Source organism: Pelophylax lessonae (genome assembly GCF_965119305.1).
Source record: "Pelophylax lessonae genome assembly, chromosome: 10".
Classification (NCBI taxonomy): domain Eukaryota; kingdom Metazoa; phylum Chordata; class Amphibia; order Anura; family Ranidae; genus Pelophylax; species Pelophylax lessonae.
Window position 1 is genome coordinate 174,884,426 of NC_138777.1, and position 11,367 is coordinate 174,895,792.

The 11,367-nt window shown below is 41.5% G+C and overlaps 1 long non-coding RNA gene across 1 annotated transcript; it reads left to right on the top strand.

Moving 5' to 3' along the window:
- Positions 1-6,241: 6,241 nt before the first annotated feature.
- LOC309565651 lies at positions 6,242-9,913 on the top strand. Its single transcript, XR_014225822.1, has 2 exons — positions 6,242-6,699; positions 9,475-9,913. It is a non-coding gene; the product is annotated as an uncharacterized lncRNA (long non-coding RNA).
- Positions 9,914-11,367: the final 1,454 nt, after the last annotated feature.

The window sequence follows — 11,367 nt, forward strand, 5'->3', positions numbered from 1 at the left end:
CTAGGTCACCTAGACGATTTTCTGCTCCGTGTGGAGTCTCTGCAGACTCTATTACTAAACTTAGAGATCACCATGACCTCTTTGCAAGAGTTCGGGTGGCTGGTGAACCTGCAGAAGTTATCTTTGGTTCCCACCAGAAGGCTGGAATATTTGGGTCTAATTTTAGACACATCCAGGCTTGCATGAGGGTCCTGGGTTTGATGGTGGCTTCCTTTGAAGCAGTACCAGTTGCCCAGTCCCATACCCGAATCCTTCAAGGAGAGATTCTTCTCAGGTGTAACCGAAATCCAGATTCCCTGGACAATCGGATCCGGCTGAGCGAGCGGACCAGGGAGTCCCTGGTCTGGTGGCTTCCGTCTCCGATGCTCAGCCAGGGGAAGTCATTCCTACCAATATTTGGACGCTTATCACCACGGATGCCAGTCTATCCGGGTGAGGAGAAATTCTCGGCTCAGGGGTTTTGGTCCCTGGAAGAGTCCAGGTTACCGATAAATGTATTGAAACTGAGAGCGATCAGACTTTGTCTGATTCACTGGACCGAGCAGCTCCAGGGCAGCCCGGTTCGGATCCAGTCGGACAATGCCACAGCAGTGGCTTATGTCAATCATCAAAGGGGCACCAGGAGTGTCCTGGCGGCCATAGAAGTGGCCAGCATTCTTCGTTGGGCGGAACAAATGTTCCAGCTCTCTCTGCGGTATTCATTCCGGGGGTGAATTGGCAGGCAGATTATCTCAGCCGTCAGATTCTGGATCAAGGGGTATGATCTCTTTATCCAGGGATATTCCACCAACTGTGCCCCCGTTGGGGCACTCCGAATGGGAGCTGTTGGCATCTCAGCTCAACAGGAAAGTGCGGAGGTTTGTGGTTCGCTCCCACAATCTTCTAGCAGACACCGCAGACATGCTGATCGCCCCGTGGGGGCAGTATCAGCTACTTCCCTCCTCTCAAGTTACTGCCGAAGCTTCTTCGCAGGATAGAGGTGGAGGGAATCCCAGTTATCCTGGTAGATCAGGACTGGCCTAGTCGGCCTGGTACGCCGACCTGGTCAGGCTGGTCACAGACGTTCCTTGGCGACTTCCTCTTACGGAGGATCTGCTGTCGCAGGGACCGATCTTTCATCCTGCTTTACGGCTGGCTTTAACGGCCCGGTTATTGAGACCCAGGTGCTGAAGGACAAGGGATTGTCAGCTTCAGTTATTCCTACTCTAGTTAAAGCAAGGAAAGCGACTTCCAGAAAGATGTATCATCGTACATGGAAGTCTTATATTGCGTGGTGTGAATCCCTTGGGTTCCCTCCACGTCTTTATTTGGTAGCCCGAAAATTGGCTTTTTCTGCAACAGGGAGTTGAGCAGAAGTTGGCCTTGAGTGTTCAAGGGTCTGTTTTCAGCATTAGCTATCTTCTTTCAGAAGGTTTTGGCTACTCATTCCTTGGTGCGGAATTTCATCCAGGGGGTGCGACACCTGGCTCTGCCAGTGCGCGCGCCGTTACCATCCTGGGATCTTAATTTGGTGCTGTCGGTTCTTCAGACACCTCCCTTTAAAAATATCAGGGAGATTCCCTTGCTTACTTTATCCCAGAAGGTGGCCTTCTTGGTGGCCATTACTTCTGCTCGCAGGGTGTCAGAACTGGCTGCATTATCCTGTTGTTCCCCAGATCTGGTGGTTCATAGGGATAAGGTTGTTCTTCATCCGAATCCACCCTTCCTTCCTAAGGTGGTTTCAAAGTTTCATTTGAATGAGGACATTGTATTGTCTTCCTATGTCCTAAGCCCTATCATCTTCGAGAATTGCGTTGCATTTCTTGGAGGTAGTTCGGGCGATCAGGATATATTTGAATACTACGGATTCATTTTGTAAGACGGATTCACTGTTTGTGATCACGGATGGCCCTAAGAAGGGGTTGCCTGTTTCTGCCGCGACCATCTTTAGATGGATCAGACAGACGTTGATATAGGCTTACTCTATCTAAGGGTCGGGATCCCCCGTTCCCTGTTAAGGCGCATTCTACTCGGGCGCTTAGAGTTTCCTGGACCTTCCGCCTTCAGGCGTCAGTGGTTCAGATTTTCAAGGCGACTGTTTGGTCGTCGGTTCATACCTTTACAATATTGTATAAGGTTTATGTGATGGCATCGTCAGATGCCTCTTCTGGCCACAAGGTTCCTGCAGGCCGCTGTTTGAGGAGACTGTTGGTCTACCTCGAGGGTTTGTTGGGTAGGTCTCATCTGTTTGCTCGATGAGTCCCTTGATACTTCTGGTTGGCTCCGGTTGGGCCTTCTAGATTGGATTTTGATTTCTGTCAATCCCACCCCTCATTTGTGGCACTGCTTCTGGATGTCCCAATTGATGTGAATCAAAGAGGACTACGTCTGTCAATGAGCGACAGAGAAAATTGGATTTTTGTAAGATCTTACTGTAAAATCCTTTTCTCTTAGCTCATTGACAGACGTAGTACCCGCCCCTCTATCATTGAGTTGGGTTGGGTTAAATTCTCTGACACTGCTTCGTAACAGAACTGATTCTCTGTAGCAGACAGGAAGAGGATATACCCTCTGGGACTGCCCCTATGGTGGAGCCAGAACGTTTTTTCTTTCTGCCTAGTCCTACTCCTGCGGAGGCAGCATAACCCAATTGATGTGAATCAAAGAGGACTACGTCTGTCAATGAGCTAAGAGAAAAGTATTTTACGGTAAGATCTTACAAAAATCCAATTTTATTTGGGGATTTTGGATCCCTTTCATGCGGCCCCTAATGCTCCTTGTGGCTTTCACTTGTTGTGGTACCCAAAAAAGGCTTGTCAGTTATTGGTGGTATTGATCAGGAGAAATCCTGGGACTAATACCCCACTTTTGATACAGCAATTTCTTTGCTGAGTTCTTTGGTGCTTCTACCCTTTTGGTGAAGGCCGACATCAGGTCTGCCTTTGGCCTCTTTCCAGTACACTGTGACTGTTCCATCCCAACAACAGGTAAGGTCCTGCCCATCTTCTATCCTTTTTAGCATTGAGATTGACATGATATAGATGTTCTGTGGACTTCCTGGGGTTCATTTGTTTCAGTCCTTGGTTAAATTTGCAAGGGACTCTATAAAACTCTGGCTGTAGTAGTTCAATCCTTTTGGGCCATCTTGTTTTCACATTCTTCATACTTCTGATGGGCATGTATCAGATGTATATCAGATACACGTAACTACGTAAAAATGATCAGACCTATGTGTGATGACTTGGAAGTGCAAGTTGTCCTTGCACTCTAATAGTCATTCTTTGATAAATGGAGAAATTGCTGAACTCACAGCTGGAGTTTTACACAGTTGCATTCAGCTCCTGTAGCTTTGGCATTTCTTCCAGGGTGACTGGTCTGCTGAGCCTTGGCTGGCTTCATGAGCCCAATTCTATTTGTTGTGTAACATGATGCTGTTAGAGCTCTTCCCCAATGTGGTGACAGTGGAATTATCGGTGGAAAAAATGCAGCACAGGCATTTAAAGACAGCTTATTGTGGTACAAGTGGTTAACTGCCCCTCTGCACGCTCTCCACCTTGGTTCTCCCAGTTGAGTTTTTCTGGATCTTAGATGTCTTCAGTTGACCATTTGGTTTCAGATGTAGCTAATTCCATTGCTGATTTGTCCTCTTGTTCACAGTTCACTTGCTTCTGCTCCTTAGCTTAAATCGCTGTGGGTCTTCCTTGTCCAAGGTTATTTGTGTAGCCTTGTTTCTGACTCCTGTTGGACCCCGTCCGTGTTTTCTCTCCCAGAACTCCTGGGTAATCTGCCAGCGAATTTTGGATGAATTGGTGCCTTCACCTGGCAAGGAGTTCTCTTTTTCTTCCTGTGGGACAGGCATCTGGCACTTTTCTCCTACCTCTCTACCTGCAGGATATAGTTGTGGCTGGTTTGACAGTGGGTACCGCTCTCTCTGCTGTGTTGTGTGTTTCAGACTATTCAGCTAGGAGGACATCCCCAAAGTTTTCTTATCCAGAGGGTTTTAAAGGGTTGGAAAGATCTGACTTACTTTCCTGATTCGTGGCACCTGTTTTCTGTGCACAACTTAAGCGACATCCTCTCCATTTTGCCCTCTGTCTGTTTTTGCATTTAGGGCTCTCTTGTTTCTAGTTGCCTTTTCTTGGGCATTCTTTGGCACCTTTAGGATTAGTGAACTTGTCGCTGAGGATAAATGCTCAGTTGGTGTAACTCAGAGAATGTGCTGATCACGGAATTCTTGGTTTTGATCTCACACTGATTCTTCCAACCCCAGCAAATTCCAATATTTTCGGGCCTTCCTCCTTTTCTTTTCCCAGCTGGTCTTGCCTCCTACTGATTTTTCCTACATTCTCTTTCCTCATTGGCGCAGCCATTGCTGCCCATGGGATGGGTTTTTCGGATGAGAGAGATGGCTTTGGGAATCATTAACATTTTTGCTATATGTACGTCCTCACCTTTTGTTCTGATTTAATGTTTCTCGCCAACATTACTTTAGATCATTGCTGACTCGTTTGTTTATTGAGCCTCTTGCCACGCCGAATTCTGACACTGTGGGGAGAATTTTCCTTTGCATTTGACAGAATTCATTGTTTCAGTTTTCATGGTCTATGCTGGTTGTTGGTATTACCTGAGACAGTTGGTTTCAGTTCCCTTCATTCTTATCATTCATGTATAGGGGAACAATGTAGGGCATTACCGATCTGTAGGTTCAATCTCCCCTATTAAGCATGTTTTTGCTCGACATTGTGCCACTTTTACCAATCTATTGTTTGGTCCAACATTGTCCCGTTTTCAGGTTTTGGCCTGTCACATACTTTGTTCTTGTTTCTAGTTCTTGTTTGGAGCTGTTTCGCTGCAAGGTGAATGCCTAGGTTTTCAAAATTTTCCACAGAATTGGTAGCATTGTTGTCCGCCACAGGGGTCTTGGTGGAGATAACAGTGTTTATTGAGACCTCATGGGGTTCATTTAAATGATTGTCCTATATATGGTAATCTTGGCCTACAATCTGGTGTCGAGCAGGTGCTGGCTGCAGTGGGGCGCTCGTCAGTGTACCACTGACTTGCAGTGCGGCGATCGTGGCCGCGCCGTTCCTGACGACGTCAATCTTGTGACGAAACGTACGTTGAACTGGACCAGACTCTACGACCACGCCCCCAAGCTGGCTTAAACAAACGAACGCTGTGTCGGTTACTTCCCTATTGCTATCTGGAGAGACTGTTTTTATGCCTGACGTTCTCATGTTACATATAAGTGCACTACCGTTAAAATAAATGCATTTTTTTAAACAATATTACGCTATGTGTTACTTCCTCATGTATATGGACCCCATGTGCCCTATATGCCCTCCTGTGAGTTGTCCTGAGCAGCTGAGTCAGATGATTTTTATCCGGTGGTCTACAACTGTTTACAAGCACTTTTTGGCTTTTCCATTCATTTGGATAGCCAACAGCCTCTGGCATTCACCTTTTTTGTGCTATCCCACTGGTGGCTTTCTCTCGTCTGTCATGGAGGGACTTGTGGTTCTCCTTTATGCACAAGTTTTTTCTAAATCTTTTCATATATGAACTTTTTTTGGACTTGGTACTTATTTAGCATGATGGTTTCACTGATTTAAGTTTTACTTGACACATTATTGTAAGTGCTACACGTTTTTTTATACATGACATAAATATATTGCAACAATGCCATTTTATTCTCCAGAGTCTCTGCTAAAAAAATATAAATATATTGACCAGTATAAGAGAGTGAGAGTGATAACACCAAATTTAACACACCTGCTCCCCATTTACACCTGAGACCTTGTAAAACTAATGAGTCGCATGACACGGGAGGGAAAATTGCTAATTGGGCCAAATTTGGACATTTTCACTTAGTGGTGTACTCACTTTTGTAGCCAGCGGTTTAGACATTAATCGCTGTGTGTTGAGTTATTTTGAGGGGACAGCAAATTTACACTGTTATACAAAATGTACTTTACATTGTAGCAATGTGTCATTTCTTCAGTGTTGTCAAATGAAAAGTTATAATAAAATATTTACAAAAAAATGAGGGGTGTACACACTTTTGTGAGATACTGTATACTTGCAAAGCTTTGGCCATGAACCTCAAAACCTCTAATATGTGCATGTATGTTAACTATGCAAATACACACACACACCTTGAGATAATCACTTGTTTATGATTATCCACTTAACTAGGTCTGTTATATTAGTAACACAATATAATTGTGTATGACAGCAACAAAGCTGAAATCTCTATAGACATAAGTAGATAGAAGGCCAAGTAACAAACACAAGATGGCGTGAGCAGGATTAGCATGACGATCACCTCCACGTAAGAAACAGCTGGGGATCTACAGGGATTGGGATGAGAAGAGAGGGATTAATGTAAAGATTATGACAAAGGGGGAGAGAATGAGATTGTGACAAAGGGCAGAAGACAAAGAGAGAGGGAAAGGGGGCAAACAGAAGGTGGTAAAGGAACTATGATGCATATAGTGACAACAAATTGATCACATTAAGAGAAGAGGTGTAGAGGTCATTGATGAAGGAATGAGGTAAGAAGAGTGACATCAGCAGAAACTGACAAGACAAAGGGCAAAGAATTGTACACATTATAAAAAAAAATAAGAACACCAAGGAAGCCGTTGAGGCATACACTGACCAAGCTGGACCCATTAACTCAACTCAACATCTACCTGAAGCAAAGCAGCCGCTTCTACGGTAAGACGCTCCCCATATTTTTGCTTCGCCTTACTAAACCTCTTATTTTACCATCTTTTTTCTAAATGAACCCAAAGACAAGCATGACACCAGTCTATCCAACGTCCCTACTATTCCCAATGTGAAGCACATTCATTGCTTTTCAGACATTTTTTTTTCCTTATCACCTTTTGTCCACAGTAAGTTTTTGTGGTACAGATGCTAATATTTTGTGTAAGGCAAAGGGCAATGTTAATATACAAACTATTCTACCCTACAGCAATACCCTTTCTTTTTTATTAGTCTTTTTTTTTGCTTTGTACAATAACTACAAAATTATTGTAGAACAATTGCCATAAATATGATACAGAAATTACCAGTTGGCATTTTTTTTGATTTTCATTTTCTAAAGATAGTACGCAATTTAAAAAAAAAAATGAATAAGTAATAAAAATATAAAGAAAAAGGCAATTTTAATAGAGTTAGTTGGGAATTTAAATAAAAGGTGCTCATGTTACCATATATTTAAAAATATACATTACTTACCGTAAGTGTTTGCTACAACACTATAATCTTATCTCATTTGTGACAGATTTGTTTCATTGAAAAAAAAGAAAAATATTGGTAATATCCTTGCTCTTAGCACTTATTTCAAATCCAAAGCATTATTTGGAAGTTACATACAGTATATATTTCTCACACAACCCTAATAGTAGCCTGTCCATTTTTTAAAGGGCCTGTGGACACAAAATTAACATTTCAGTTTTTGGTGAAGGCTGGAGATTTAATCCACATAACAATTTTTTATATCTCTGAAATACTGTCAGTGCACTTACGTTCCTGATGTATGTATCCATTATAGGAAGTCTTAGTCCCTGTTTTTTATTTTTAGTTTATTTTATATTAGGAAGGATTAATGTAAGGAGCAGGAACAAGGAAAGGTGGTTGGGAACGGCATTTGGAATTATAGCAGGGAGATCTCATTTTTGCAATATGCAATACATAAAGGAAGCTAGGGCTGGATCAGGTGAGCCTGCTCTACTTTTAAATTTCATTATGCTTTGTTATTACTTTAGAGCTACATGACAGATTTGTCATTCATTTTTGAAGATGTTTATGATTAAAGTGAATTGGTTAAATGGCATTAATCTAGGGGAGGGTGGGATTAGAAAAAAGCCAATGTCTTTAAGGGGCAATAGTCTGTGAATATTTTTTTTCCTATTTGCAAAGACCGGAAACATTAATCAATACATCATGATTTTTTAAAGGTGTCTTTCCTTGTGATAAACACATGTACCTATTAACCCTAGCAAGTGTATGTTTAAATGACCCACCCTATATCTTCACCTTAAATAACCTGCTGTTTTATACTATTTCAGACCCTGCTGTTCTGTATTATAGTGAATGATGAAATATATTGGTCTTTAAGTGTAGACCTATCATTAACATTTATTTATGTATTCATTCTTATCAAATTATTATGTAACAAGAGGAATTTGAGGATAGAATGGTTAAAGTCCAGACAGTAATTTAAAATCTTATATAATGCAATAAAAGTATAGAAAATGTATGAGTACAATATACCTAACCACTGTCAAGGTGATATTATCATCTTTCACCATCACCAATGTATGCTGTGTATTCTTGACTGTTACTATGGTGCAGTATTGGTTTGCTCAACCCTCAGCAGAGTTTATTGGAAGGCTATAGGACATATGTAAACCATTAAGCAATATATAACTGCTCATTTATGTTGTGTACTAAGGAAGCACACAATTTGCCGTTGTTGACCCCTCCTTGTAAATATGTCTTTCAGCATAGGTTAGTGCCATTTATAAAAAAAAAAGAGACTGTATGGGCTACCAAGTAGTTGTCGATTTATCAAGTGGGAATGTATGTAACCTTGCTATTAAGACTACAGTGAAGGTGTTGCCGTTAAAGGAGATCTGTTGTCAAGAAATAAGAAAGATGACAATGTTGACCTCCCTCTGAAAATGATAGTTGCCTGGCAGTCTCTGGCTTTGGTATTTTGAGACCCTAATCTGGGACAAGCATGTAAATCATGAGTTTTGATTTCTATCTGATTTTCTATATCAGCATATTTTTTCCAAATCAGAGCACTGCTGTCCGCCATGTTTACTTCACGACTGCAGAGAATTTGTGGTGGATCCACTTGGCAGCTCTTCCTACAATGTGCAACGAGGCAGAAGGCAGAGGTATATGCAAAAGTAGAAAAGCCTGCAGATGTGCACTACAGGTGGTAATAGAGCCAATCCAGCTGCTGGAAGGAAGGAGAAAGCAGGCGAGAGGTTGACTGCGGATTGGGGGGGGGGGGCAAAGGTGAGCTACGGATGGGGGTGTGGAGGTGTGGGATAAGAAGAGAAGGGAGAAGGGAAGAGCAGAGTTGAACTATGGACGTGAGTTCAGAAAAAATATGTAAAACCTAAGGATTTTCTAAAAATGATTGTGCTGAGGTTTGTGTGTGTCTGTTAGACTCTTGCTGGTGGCACAGTAATTAAAGCATTTTGTGTGGGTACAAGGACTTTGGCATATGTTACAAACATAATCCCCCTTGGGTGTTTAATACATCACATTCACTTTTCCTATTATTTTTATTATATCTAACACTGATTATGCTAATGTGCTATGAGCTATAGATATAACTGTTAGCAAGGGTTTCTCAAAAGGAAAATGGCTGAGAAGGGCTGATAAATTACATTTACCATGACAGAGTCTCCTATAGACAGCATACTCCAGTTAAGTTTATTTTGTAGACCATTGTGTTTGTGATTTTAGATATGTCTCGGGAGCAGTTGGAAGGGGTGGTCCGTACAGTCGAAACCCTACTAGCAGAGGCAGAAGCGCTACGACTCCGATGCCAGCGACAGAGTGATGAGGTGAAGCAACTCTGTGAAGACTTGAGAAATGAAAACCGGGACCTGGTAGAACGATTTTCTCAAGCAGAACGAGATCTCACTGAAGTCAAACGTTCCGTCAATGAGCTGATGGACACCAAAATAGCATTTGAAGCGCGGGAGAGGCAAGTGCGAAAGTTGAGCAAGCAACTGTAATAAAGGACACTGGACTCTTCAGTCTGATAGCCACAAAAGAGCATAGTTTTATTACAGCCTTGGCTACTACCACTTCCTCGTATCACCTCCTCTAACTTTTCCAAAGCATGTAGATGATTTCAGGTTGTTTAAATGCTTCTTGGATGTTAAATGAATGAATCTAAGTGATGCAGTAAGCTGGAATGTGGAAAACACAAAGGAGGGTATTTATGAAACACTGAGCAGATATTTTCTCTACTTTGCTGCCACATTTTTTTGTTGTTATTGGCCAATTTTTTTGTTCTTTCTATAAAAACAGGATTGTTGGTTTTATTCAGCACAAGAATTTGTCATTACTCCTTCTTTTCACTATCACAGTTTTTCCATTGTCTTTTAGTCATCTATGTTGTATTTTATTTGCATGTTTAAAGCTGTGAAATTGAATTAAAAAAATAAATTTACATGATTAGTTTAGTTTAACACCAGTGACAAAACAAAAATATTTGTAAGACAAGTCTCTCATTCTTCCTCTCTTCTAAGTTTGGCAGTTTTCTTACAATTTGTCAGTTTAAAAATGTTGGCACTTTTAGACCAAACCTTTAGACAAACAAACCTGAATGCATTTGCTATTCAGAGCAATACAATGCAGAGGAGAACAATCTGTTTGGGTTGTGGTGCGTTGTGTTAAAAAAAAAAAAATAGGTTCCTTTCCAATTTGTTATGCATTGCTATGCATATGGGCTGCCATAACATAATGCATCAAAAAATTGTGAAACTTAAGACCTTGCAAACCTGATTCAGTTTGCAGCTTCTTGATTGAACAAGCTTTTTTAGAGCACAAAACTAGCCTTCTTTATGTGTTTCATTCTAAAGCATCTGTTCTGTGAGTTTTGTTTAATAAATGCAGAGCATCTAACTTGGTAGAGCAGTGACAACTATGAACGTTTTGACTTAAATACCCTTTGCACCTTGCATTAAGACTTATTAAATAAATTCAACTAGTTGATCCAAATCACAGTCAAATCCTCGGTTGTGACTACAGATATGACTTGGTTTGGTAATTTCTTATGCTAGTTGCTTTCCTTTTTCTATGGGTCTATTTAGCAACTTTTTCACCCAAGATCCACACATATTTCAATTATAAAGATTTGTGAATAATGGGTATTGATAAATCATACCATTGATAAATTGATCCTAAAATGTACAAAGCTGTGAAAGTCTCACTGGTTTCAAAACTACTCTAGAGTATTTCCCAACTGAGTTTATGAACTCTATCAATAAAATTTTCTCTGATTAAAGAATCTGTTAAAAACAAAAAAAAAGCAAAAAAACAAAAAAAAGGTCCCTAGCCCCTAATGCACTTACCAGGACTCCTCCACTCTGGGAAGGGCCTCACTTACCTCCACTGACTGCTCTAGCCTCCCATGCTGTCTGCAGGGGCTCAGGGGGATTTTTATAAAAAGGGGAACATGTCCTTTAAAGCGGAACTCCACCCAAAAGGGGATGTTCCACTTTAAATCCTCCTCCCCTTCTCCCCTGCCATGTTTGATATGTAATATGTGCTTGGGGCAGAGCGGGTGCCTAGTTTGACAGGTACCCGCTCCCACTTTGCTGGGATCACCTAGGGCAGTGATGGAGA